The following is a 12,969-nucleotide window of genomic DNA, read 5'->3' on the forward strand; positions in this document are numbered from 1 at the left end:
GTGAGGAATTCGAATCATTGGCCGAAAGCATGTCATATCCGATACGATGGGCGTCGCTGTTTTCATTACAACTCGTGGTGATACAGCCATTTCCGCTTGACCTCTTCACCACTACCAACAACAACCAACAACAACAACATCAACATTTCGAGAAAGATGGCGAACAGAGAGCAAGGCGAAGCTACATCCCTCTACTATTCTTGCATGATGTTAATAGTGACATTATCGTCTCTTTCGACTCTTTCGACTTCCGGGTCACGACATGGGAGGAAGGGAGGAGGGCGGGATCTCAAGCATGCGCAAAGACGCAAAGTCCAGTTCCTAATCCAATTCACCGTTACATGCCGCGATAGTCGAATTATCAACCGGATCGGATCGAGTTATCCAGGGGTGTTAATCGGATCGTAGTCGGACCGCACATAGTCGAACAAAGGTGTTGACATGAAACGGATCATTCGATTTCAGTCCGACTGAGCCAGTTATTCGAATGCATGTAAACACGGTCAATGAGGAGAGAGAGAGAAAAAAATGGAGGAGGAGGATGAATCCGTCGTGGAGGCAGAGCAAACAAATCTCTCTCCATCCCCCCCATCTGGGAGCGGGTGTCGTGTTACGTCGGGCGCATCTGTCCTTCGACTCCCTCCCACGGACACGGCAGCCCCTCCTCCCCTCAGACAGACAGAGGAGCTCCCATCAGTCGAGCTCCTGACTCCCCAGTCTGCTTCCAATTACCCGGCTGGCTCCGCAGACCGGTGCCCATGCCAACACATCCCAGGGTTCTGCTTTCAAACAGCTCTCTCTCTCTCTCTCTCTCTTTGGTCATCCCACATTGCTTCTGTCAAAATCCCAAAACGTGGTTCTCTTCAGCCAACGTCGAAAGATTCTGTGACGCTATAAAGGCCTCAGCCGAAAGGGCTTGTTGGATTGTCTCACTGCCTTTGAAAACCACAACGCCGGAATCGGGTGTGTGTGTGTGTGTGTGTGTGTGATAATACACTCACGATTTTTACTTTGGAAATCATGTAATGTTTTCCTCTGGCTAGCAGGTCAAACGTTTCACTTATTTCAGTGGAATATCTCGACATCGACTTGACGGATTGGCATCAGAGTTCGTACGGGTAATTATAGTATAGTTCCCGGGTGATGTAATCTAATAACTCTGGCAATTTTTCCCGCCAACTGTTGGATGGATTGCTCTGAAAATAAGTTCTAATACGTTCTGTTGCTTTATGCTAATTGTTAGCACGCATCCCCATAAATAAAGATAAACAGAAATACCTGTTAAAGATCTGATTGGCATCGTGAGCGTGACAGCTTGATGCCTCCAGCGTTTACCTTGCGGCGCTTATTGCAGCTTTACAGGCTGTTGTTAAAAGTCATATTTATAATTCTGAAAGACGACTGACCCATTCATTTTGCATGTATTCAGCTCACTTTCCAGAGACAAATTAGTGCGCACGCCACGGGCTCATCTGGCAGTGAGACACCGTGGTGAAGGTGTACCTGCGGTTGCAGTTGGCATAAATCATCACTGACGGTGTAAGTAAGGCCATTGACAGGAAAGCTCGCCTAGCAACAGAGGCCATAGAGCTCCTCCTGGCTTTGAGTCTTACTGTTTGGCAGGCTGTGATACATTTCAATGGGCAAGGTAAGTCATAAACAGCCACAGGTGACACACACACACACACACACACATAGACAGCTGCTGTCGTCTGCAACCAACGCTGTGTTTCACTCAGTGCGTTTACATGATGGTATAATTCGAATCTTGCTTTAGTCGGACTATGCTATCTTTTGGGGGATCAGCTGTTATCCCAATATACATGGCAGTGAGGAATTCGAATCATTGGCCGAAAGCATGTCATATCCGATACGATAGGTGGCGCTGTTTTCATTTCAACTCGTGGTGATACAGCCATTTGACCTCTTCACCACTACCAACAACCAACAACATCAACATTTCGAGAAAGATGGCGAACAGAGAGCAAGGCGAAGCTGCATCCCTCTACGATTCTTGCATGATGTTAATAGTGACATTATTGTCTCTTTCGTCTCTTTCGACTTCCGGGTCACGACATGGGAGGGAGGAGGGAGGAGGGCGGCGGGATCTCGAGCATGCACAAAGACGCAAAGTCCAGTTCCTAATCCAATTCACCGTTACATGCCGCGATAGTCGAATTATCAACCGGACCGGATCGAGTTATCCAGGGGTGTTAATCGGATCGTAGTCGGACCGCACATAGTCGAACAAAGGTGTTTACATGAAACGGATAATTCGATTTCAGTCCGACTAAGCCAGTTATTCGAATGCATGTAAACATGGTCACTATTCCTTTAAACAAAGGACACAGACCTGGCGTGTCTTGGACCTCGGACAATGCCTGTCTCTGTTGTTAACGACTCCCAGAGGGCCTGGATGTTACACGTAAGGAAGTGTCATTGAATGCACCAGCATTCAAGTGGGGGGGGGAGAGACTCCCAACAGCGAGCAGTATGTGTTGCATCTGATATTTGAGATTTTTGAGCCTGACGGCTGAACCTTCCCTCTCTTAAACAGGCTCGGCCACAGTAAAAGGTGCAGCAGGAAGTGGACCTACAGATCCTTTTCGACAATAACCTGGCTTCTTCAGCTCACTCACGTTATTCTCTGGGCCCCAGATAACATCTATCCTCCAAGCCACAGTGTCAAGAGTTGAGCTCCAAAGCCAAAATCCTCTCTTCTCCTTCCTGTTCAACCCCCCGCCCCCTCCCTCCCACTTTTTTTTTTTTTAAGGGTTCCGCCTGAGAATTCCCACCAGAGATCCCCCGTCCCATCCCTGCTCTCCTGCTCCCCTGCACAGAAACATTTTTTTTTTTTTACAATTCGCCCGTCAGTCCCCCGGGGGAGCCGAGCGAAGGCGAGAGCTTGGGAAAGTGCACTTCCGGAGCGTAAACTCCAGAGTCAACGTATTTTGACCTCCACACACCCCGTGACCGACAAGTGAGAGCCAGAGCCAAGACCGCCAGTGGACACAAAAGAAAACAGAGTGAAATGGAGAGGGGGTGTTTAGCACTGCTGAAGCGAGCCAAACTAAACTGGTCGAGAAGGTGTGCGTTTCAATCGACTTCTACTCAGGGCAAACATATAACTAATGTACTTTGTAGTTCTAATTGTAGGCAGTTAGCGAAGATTAAATCAGAGCAACGGAAACATCCTGGGCAATATCAAAAGGAGAAAAGATTGTTTATGCAAGAATTGATGTATTTTGAGGCGATCCCTATCCGAACAAGACCTCGATGAAGACTTTCAAAAGGACTGACTACAACCCGACCCTCGTCATCACGCTGGAGACAGACAAAGAGAAAACTACAACTTCCTCAGCTCTAGAGCTTAACAAGACGGTGTTTAGATATGATTCGGGTTGATCAAAGCTACCTTTGTGTCTGGAGTATCTACTCATTAAGGTGTTACACTCGGATGAACCTCCAGACGTCGTTTTAATTCCCGTTGGATCCCTAAATTGACAGGTAAACAACATTTTTCACATTCTCAGTCACGGCTGCAAGAGAAAGATGGAGAGAAGAACAGAAGAGCCGTCGAATGACGATTTGAAGGTCATCGCTCGTGCCGTTTTTCCATCTCGAATATCACACATGCCGCACGCGGCCAAACCGACAAAGCGTGCGGTAAACTCGTTCCCATTTTGCTTGGAATGCTCATTATGCCGTGGCAACCGGAGCCTAAATCAACGAGCTGCACGGCCACATTAGAGTTACACTTTGAACCCAGATGGACGCATTCCTTTCCTCCGCCACATGCACGTTCATTTTTCCAAACTGGGGATGTCAAACAAATGGTCAATGCATGTTCACGCACAAGTCCACTGTTTGTGTCTGTGTGTGTGTGTTTATGCGTACATGTTGCGGTCCGTATTTCCACGTCTGTATTTGCATCGTCCTGTGCCCGTTTTCCTGCATGTTTGTGCGTGTGTTCTGGGAAGGGGAGGGTGGGTGGGGTTGGTGCAAGACCTGCCAGCGGGCAAGTTCCTGCAAAGCCAAACCAGGCCTCAAAACTCTCGGCTTCTCGGTGGTCTTCACCAGCGTCGGTTTGCCGTGAGGGTTTTCTCTCCGGCCCACATCTGACACCCGGCCGTCAAACTGACGTCTTTACCGATCTCTCCGCACCGAGCTCAGCGGTCCACATTCTGTGCCGTCGTCTGTACTGTAAACAACGCGGTAAGGCCGGGTTTCCTGCGAAAATATCTCCCAATTAGAGTCGCGAGAACCATTTTTCTCTCGGGCGATGCTCCGGTTTCTTATTAACGCACAACGTAGAGACACTTTGCAGAGTGAAACTGCCAGACGGATGAAACAGCTGGCAAGCAACAGGCTTTTGTGAAAGGAAGTGAGCGCATGTCAGGGATATATGGGTGCATCGAATGAAAAATGACCATGGCCAGGTGCCAACTGGATACATGCCTCCAGTATCCAGTGTAACGGGATGCATGATCCATGCATGTATTTTAAGTATTCGTGTTGGTTTGACGCACACAAAAAAAAGGTTACTGGTGGAATGCATTACCCATGCATCTGTGTATGTGGGGAGAAAGAGGGTGGAGGGGTGGGGGGGATTGATCATGACTAAACCCATGGCCATCTACCAACATCACAGACAATACGTCCCCACCCACCATATCTGTGAAACAAGAGGAATTCTTTCACCATCGCCACAGGACACATTCTTTTTCCCCGAGTGCGTCACCGTGGCGACAACAGCAGCTCGGGGACGGCAGGAGATTGGCCCGGTGGGGTCTTTAAGTTACAGGCCGCCCCCGCAGAGTGCCTGTCAAAAGCCAGATCCTGTAAGAGGAGGGGTATATATGCACGCTGTAACCTCCGAAAGAAAAAAAAAGGCCAGCTGTCACGTTTCTGAGCGGAAAAGAATAGAGGGAGACAGATGTCACTGGATGCATCCGCTTCGCCAGGGAATCCAGAAGGAGAATGTAATCAAGTGCAAGTTAAACTGTGAATAAACACCAAGGTTATCACGTTATACTGTACATATGGATACAGACTTCTGTGTGTCTGCGGGGAGAACGGGAATCTAAGAGTTAACTCTCTTGTGAGTCGAGGGCCATCGTGCCAACATCAAGCTAAACACCGTTTTCCTGGATGAATTTGCACTCCGGTGACTCATAGCGATCGTCAAGGCCGATTTCTCCGCTGCAGCGTGAATTCCGAAAGAAAAGAAATAACAAGCCGATCCACTTGTGAGAGATGACAAGGCTTAGTCACGGTGCTAAACATCTGGCGTTTGAGTTTTCAAACGGAGCATGCATGCTAATATAAAGAAAACGATCCGTTAACCTCGACTTAATAGATTGTGGGCCTCGTGGGTTGCATGTGTTGATATGTCAGGCCGTGTTTAATGCGAAGGGGGATCATGAGCAGGGTTGCCAGGTCTGTGTGACAAAACCAGCCCAATGGCCAATCAAAACCAGCCCAAAACCAGCCCAATGGCCAATAAAACCAGCCCAATATCAGAACTCGAAATATGCCCGTGCCAAACCATATACACTGCTTTTAAAGTCCATGTCCATGTGTGTACGTGCTGATCTGGAGTCAATTTGGTAGGATTTGGGTATAAATAAATTATTTCATTTAAAATATGGATTTTTATTTCAAGATATTCATGTAATTTGCATGCAAAATAGGTCGACCCGAACCAGCGGACAAAAAATTCAACCCGCGGCAACACTTCAAAAGTAGCCCAATTCCGCGGGAAAGACGCGGACCTGGCAACACTGATCGTGAGTCACGGAGAGCGAAGAGACGTGTCCAGAAATGGGCGTGAAAGAAGAGCAAATTATGCAAATAGAGCAACATGTCCTGAGGACGAAAGCGAGTGTGTCTGAGGAGCAGGCTGAATCTCTCGAGGAGGAAGAGAGAGCCACTGAGAGTGTTTATTCTGCGAGTGAAGAATAAAAGGGTCACAAATACCCTCTTCTCCACCACAGTGCACATTGTCCCACACAGCAGTCATGCAGACAGTTAGCCTCAGAATGTAAACACCCGACCCAATCTGACTGTGTGTGTGTGATAGTAGCATTGGTTCTTGACACACACACAAACCAGAGGCCCTTTGCAAGATTGCGGCACCACTTATTACCTCGCTGACGAGCGGACAGACGGCCCCTCTGTCTTTATCTCCAACTCTATAAAACCTCCTCACAGCAGCGGAGAGTCATGCAGTCTCAATTCAATACACTCTCAACTTAAGCCAGTTAAGTAAATACAACGCCAGAACCAGCAGAGACACAGGAGAGTAGAGGAATGTTTGATCTGTGGTTCGTAAAAACAACAACAACACTGACCTGCGGAAGCTGTTCAGTGTTATGCCAATATGAAAAGAAGCACTTTGACCGCTATTAGAATGAGGAATATAAAATGTAATGTTCCACGGTTACGCGTCCAAAGGGTCTTGTTCGTTGGCCTTTTAGTTCGCCTGCTGGGCAATGATTAAACCCAGAGAAAGCTGCTGAGATGGATTATGTTGGCTGGTTGATAACCATCTCTTATGGGTCATTGCTTATAGGACACAGGAGAGAGATTCCTGTTGCATCGTGGTTTGACATGCAGCAGGCAATCCGTTACCCCCAATGAAAGCGACGCGGTCGCACCACGGATACACCAGTGGGTCAAAAGCTTCACGGTGTCCCGTGGTGGAGTTATTTAGAATTTTGCTTCGTATCACGAGTTCTAGCAGCCGGTGCAGAAAGAACGCATTGCGTATGCATGCCACGAGCAAGAGGCAGCGAAGACATGGCGGGTTTCTTTTGGCAGAGGGCAGTCGGAAGGTGGACATTCCCAAACAAGTCAATAGTATAATCAGGAATGTATATTAACTTGCCCAAGTAGTTAATGAATAAAACGGGTGTTTACATAAAATGTCACTTCAAGGAAAGGGTTATTAATAAGTGCTGGAAAATCAACCCTGTCCTGCAATTCCACCTACTGCCAGTTGGGGGAAGTAAAGTAACAATACTGCAAGTAAGAGAAGATGTTTGTCTTGAAAGATTCACAATACTTCACTTACACTTGAAAAAAAGCCTCTGCCAATGATTTTATGAGGTAAGAAATGCATTCAAGCTGGTTGTTAGGCTGTAAGGACGCATCCTGCTTATACATATAAACTACATTGTGATTGTTTACAATGAAAACTCCACATGGGGCAATTACCAGACAGTCGGACTTGATCTTTTGTCGGTAAAGGATATGAATCATTGTCCTTTGTATTGCTCCTGGAACATATCAACCTCTTAACCTCTCACGTTATACATTCAAACAGTATATCACCTTTTTAAGTCCGTTTAATTTATTCATCATTCATTCATTCAGTAGTGCTGTTTTACAGCTCGTCTACATATTCAAAACAAACTTTGCTGATGCTTGAAATTTCAAACTGCATCCCTTCCTGCATATCAGAGAATATCTCTGAGGCCACAATGAGGAAGATGGTCAAATAAGAAAATGTTAAAACTGTCATCAATTGAAACACTGTCATATATCTTAGACATCCAACAAACTATTGACATTACTTCTTGAAATTGTCATCGGCATCCTATTTGTCGATTAAAAAAACACAGGTCAAAATGTACACTTTCCAACACGACTGCACAGTTTCCTTCATGGCTGATCGTGAATCCACCAAACCACTTGTTACCCCCCTAAAAAACGGACTTCTTTGGAGCCACCTGAACTCCTCTGTCCTCCCTGGGGAGGTCCCCACCCCGGCCTGCCTGCCTCCTCCTCACCGACAGCACCGCCACTGGGACTCTCTCTGCATGAAGAGGTGCCTTTGTTCACAGTGAAGAATGCTCATCTCATCCTCTCCTCTATTCTCCCTCTCCCCCCTTTAATAAGCAGAGTTGTTTTGGAATATGTTGGTCTAGGTGCACACTGACCTCCAATTGGTCACCAAACTTTTTTTCTACACCTTGTTTTCGTTGAATAAGCGCGTGTGTGGGTAGGTCTGTGTGTGTGTGTGTGTGTGTGTGTGTGTGCTCATGTGAACTCAGATACTCCAGTGAGGTGGATGAGCCTCTGGTGGGCAGCAGTAATGGACTTGGAGCAGACAGTTTGAGACTTTAACTGGAGGCCAAAGAAGTCCAGAATGAAATACGACTGAAATAAACACGGACAAACCCACATCCTAACATGTACCATCCCTGTTGCTTTAGACAAGCATGCGGCATACACACTATGTACATACACACACACACACACACACATGCACCCTGACACACTCAAGGTCACGCACGCGCATGCACATATTAGAAAATATGAGAGTTGACGCATATGCATGAAGATGAAAAGCTCAGGTAAATACATATTAATAATTGTCAGACTATATATATATAACGTAATAAAACTCAACCCATGTGTGTTCAATGCGTTAATGACGTACATGCACATGCTGTGCTCTCCAACTCTTCACCGCGTTACCTTTGTGGTGTGGGTGAGCCCTGATGAAGTGCCCTCGGAGTAGTTTCTCATTGTGCGTAACCGGAGCGCGCGGCACGCAGCATCCACTCGCATGGTTCCTTTCCTTCCGAGTAGCTGGCCCCTCTTTTTCCCCTCCTCTCTACCCGGGTTTGTACACCGCTACCCTGCGCCGCCGACCTCTCTCACTTTGCATAGCCGCCCCCCCCCTCCTCCTCCTCCTCCTCCTCCTCCCCGCTCGCCTGCACCTCACACACACACTCGGAGAGGCACGATAAAGTTTTGCAAAGAGGCACAAAGTCAGAGAGAGATCCCTCCTCCCGTCCCCGGCCTCTGCGCCGCCGGACTGTTGACGACTCTTTCTCCACGCGCGCGGCTCCGAAACGCGCACTCACTCACACGGAGTCCCCTCTCTCAATGACGCCGGCCCCTTCTCTCTCTCTCTCTCTCTCCCTCTCTCTCCCTCTCGCTCTCGCTCTCTCTCTCTCAAACTTTTCCCACCCCCTCCCCTTTCTCCCTTCCTCCCTCCTTCCCTCCTCGCTCCTCTCTCTCCTCGCTCTCTATTTTCCATCATCACCCCCCCCCCTCCCCTCTCCTTCCCCTCTTCATCTCCTTCCTCCCACCCACCTAACCCCCCCACCGCTGAACTAATCTGCAGCTGGCCGGCCGATTGGAGGCCTAGTTGCCGGGGTAACGGAGTGTCCTGTTTAAAAAAAAAAAAGGAGGAATGGAGGAATGGAGCAGGAAGGGGCAAAGCTGAACACAAGTGAATACATAAATAACAACCTCCCCTGGGAGCAAATGAAAGAAGCACAAGGGCAACTGTGCCTCTCATTGAGGGGACAGCGTGTTCATTTATTGTATATCTTTCCATGTGACAGTCAACAACAACAACAAACAACACACACTATAGCCTACACGTGTAGTGTATAGGCATGTGTGCTGAATGCTGTGTTGGTTGACCTCAGGGTCAGAATACAAACCGGGGAGTCCGGCTCGCCATCGGGCCCTGGACTCGATGCTCAAAGAGGGGAGAGAAAAGGGAGAGAAAAGGGAGTGAGAGAGCAAGGCTGGACAAGCATACAGATGACCAGTGTGACTAATGATTCATCTCTTTGGCGAGTCAATTACGACTACGGTACGTTTTACAGACGGTCTTCAAAGCCAACCATCTTCAATAATGGAATTGTATTATTGTCATTCATAGGGATATGGGTATTTAATGTGCCACAGGACACTTAGACATTCCCATTTAATAAGGTTGCAGCCTAAAGAGACGTCTTTAATATTGTGCTATACAGTCGTTTAAGTGAAGTATGCAAAGAGAAACTTCATGGAGATCAGAGATGGAATTATTAGCCTCCCCATATCGCATAGTTCATCAACCGGAAATGAATCCGCACATATTTATTTTTTATTAACTTCTTTCTGGATGTTGTGAGTGCTGGATAGCTCTGGGATTTGGACTATAACTGTGGTACATTTAAATGTTGTACTGTAACTTTTGTGTTGTTATTATACACCGTTTAGTTTGATCTATAACAATGCATTTTCTTTTATGAGATGATCATATTTTTCTTGTAAAATTTGAACCTCTATATTGAGCTGTCAAATAAATAAAGTGGAATGAGAAGTTTAAAAAAACCTCTTGACTGAAGTGGAGTATAGCATCAAGTAGATATACTACTAGAATGTACCTCAGCATTGTAGTGTAAAGAACAGTACTTGTGTCACACGTGCATGACAACTGTACAATCACACAATATTGGGTACCATTGATTGTCCTGTCATGTTATTGTACTTTTCAGATACAGCAACTGATCTCTAAACAAATGCACTCATCGGGGCCTTTAGGCTTCATAAAGAGTCGCGGAGCATCACCTCTGAAGAGCAACTATCCTGCTGACCTCTGAGCCCGAACGCTGACCTCGCCTTTGAAAAGCAAGGGAGAACTAAAAAAGCCTGGCTTGTCCATCAATAGCTGGGGTGGAAGAGGGGGGGCAGGGGGGCAGGGTGGGAGGTGGGGGCTGGTAACATCTGTTTGGCGTTCATCCCACCTTATTGTGTTGCCGTGTCCTCTATCGGGCCTACAGATGGGATCCATGGGAGCGCACCGAGCCCAGTGTCCAGAGGACTCACGCCGTGACATGGGAACGTGGATGGAGCCAGTTCTCACTCCTTGATGCTGCATCGTCGGCTGTTTGCAAGACCTCTGGTTTAAGCAGAGGAAATGACAATGAAATGAAGCCCAGGGTGTGTTTTGTCTTCTGCCTCCTTCTTTAACTTTATGATCCAGAAACATATGTCTGCCTTAATAATGCAGCGCTTAAGTAATATTTTAGGATCTTTGTTCAGGAAAAAACAGCATATCCCTTCAGGAAGCCCTTCCATTAAGGCTCATATAGGCGACATACTGTAACTCTGCTCGGCACAATAGCGTTCCCATCCACAACGGACCAACAGCTGGAAATGTTGTTGTTGTTGTTGTTGTTGTTAATTGCATAAAATCTTCCAACTCAAAAATCTCCTGCAATTTTAACGGCAACAGATTAATAAAGTAAATCATTCAAACATGTAATATCATTTAATACAAATATTTTAATAATACTAAAATACATAATTAAAACTATTACTTGCGGCGCTGGAAACTACAGGTGTTGCTTTCTGTCATTTTAGTCAATTTAGAACACGTTTTTTAAAATGCATCAAAACATGGCTCAATCATTATGTTCAATTTTACATCCTGGTTTCATCCATTCATTCCCTTTCCCTTCCTTCACAGGCACACAGAATAATATGTAATTTGTCTCCATCTGCAGGACACTTGGCGTCTCTGCAGTTATTTGAAGAAGTTAGTGGTATTTACGCGTTTAAGTCAAATATTGCTTCAGTGTTGTCTTTTTTACGATTATTATTCATAAATATTTTCTTGTTTATTGACATGTCAAGAATGATATATTTAGTTCTGAAAGCTTTTCAGTTAATTTTTAATTAAATTAATAGTCCTTTTATGAATCTCAATCATAGTGGACACCATGGGATTCAAGATTCAAGATTTCAAGATTCAAGATGTTTTATTTGTCACATACACACACAGGGTGTGCAGTGAAATGAAAGTGGCAATGCTCAACAGGAATGTGCAAGGGCAACAAGTACACACTATTTACAATAAAAAACAACACAATATTTACAGTAAGTGTGTGTGTGTGTGTGTGTGCCTAAGAGGGGCAGTTGTGTGGGTCTATGTGGGGGTCCTGGTGAGGTCGGAGTTCACAATCCTGATGGCCTGAGGAAAGAAACTCCGTCTCAGTCTCTCTGTTCTTGCAGCGTGACTACGGAGGCGCCTGCCTGACCGCAGCAGCTGAAACAGTCTGTTGTTGGGGTGGTGAGGATCCTTCATGATCCTGCCGGCTCTGGTTCTGCACCTCCTGGTGTACAAGTCCTGCAGGGTGGGGAGTGTAGTTCCAATAGTGCGTTCAGCCGAACGCACTACTCTCTGCAGAGCCTTCCTGTCCTGAGCGGAGCAGTTGCCAAACCAGGCTGTGATGCTTCCTGTCAGGACGCTCTCTACAGCTCCAGAGTAGAAGGACTGAAGGATCCTCTGGGAAACTTTAAATTTCCTCAGCTGCCTGAGGTGGTAGAGGCGCTGCCTTGCCTTTCTCACCAGAGTGTCTGTGTTCGTTGACCATGTCAGATCCTCGGTGATGTGGACTCCCAGGTATTTATACCCGCTCACCCTCTCCACAGTAGTCCCGTTAATCCCCAGTGGTGAGTACGTCCTCTGTTGTTGTACCCTCCTAAAGTCCACAATCAGCTCCTTAGTTTTGGTGACATTCATGAGGAGGCTGTTGTCCTGGCACCAGAGTGACAGATCAGCAACTTCCTCCAGGTAGGCCTTCTCGTCGTTGTCGGAGATCAGGCCCACCACCACTGTGTCATCCGCAAACTTGATGATGGTGTTGGAGCTGAACCTGGCCACACAGTCATGTGTGTACAGGGAGTACAGTAGGGGGCTGAGGACGCAACCCTGGGGGGATCCTGTGTTCAGGGTGAGGGTGCTGGAGGTGTGTCTGCCCACCCTGACAACCTGTGGCCTGGCGGTCAGGAAGTCCAGGATCCAAGCACACAGGGGGGTGTTCAGTCCCAGCTCAATCAGCTTGCCGGCCAGTCTGGAGGGGACTATGGTGTTGAAAGCTGAACTATAATCAATGAACAGCAGTCTCACATAGCCCCCCCTCTGGCTGTCCAGATGAGAGAGTGTGGTGTGCAGTACCTGGGAGACAGCATCATCCGTGGATCTGTTTGGGCGATAAGCAAACTGCAGCGGGTCCATGGAGGAAGGGAGGAAGGCGCAGATGTAGTCCTTTATCAGCCTCTCAAAGCATTTCATGACCACCGAGGTGAGGGCCACTGGTCGGTAGTCATTCATACATGCTGGAGAAGCATTCTTGGGCACAGGGACAATAGTGGATCTCTTGAAGCAGGCGG

General features: G+C 47.1%; 1 protein-coding gene across 1 annotated transcript in view; it reads right to left on the reverse strand.

Annotated features, from left to right (window-relative positions):
• The window catches only part of si:dkey-82f1.1 (DENN domain-containing protein 2A), a 36,891-nt gene extending 28,240 nt beyond the window's left edge, over window positions 1–8,651 (reverse strand). Inside the window, 1 exon segment of the mRNA XM_056417203.1 lies at window positions 8,485–8,651. The gene's annotated coding sequence lies outside the window, so the exon portion shown is untranslated.
• Window positions 8,652–12,969: the final 4,318 nt, after the last annotated feature.

The sequence above is a fragment of the Pseudoliparis swirei genome, chromosome 6, assembly GCF_029220125.1.
Source record: "Pseudoliparis swirei isolate HS2019 ecotype Mariana Trench chromosome 6, NWPU_hadal_v1, whole genome shotgun sequence".
In the NCBI taxonomy this organism is placed as follows: Eukaryota; Metazoa; Chordata; class Actinopteri; order Perciformes; family Liparidae; genus Pseudoliparis; species Pseudoliparis swirei.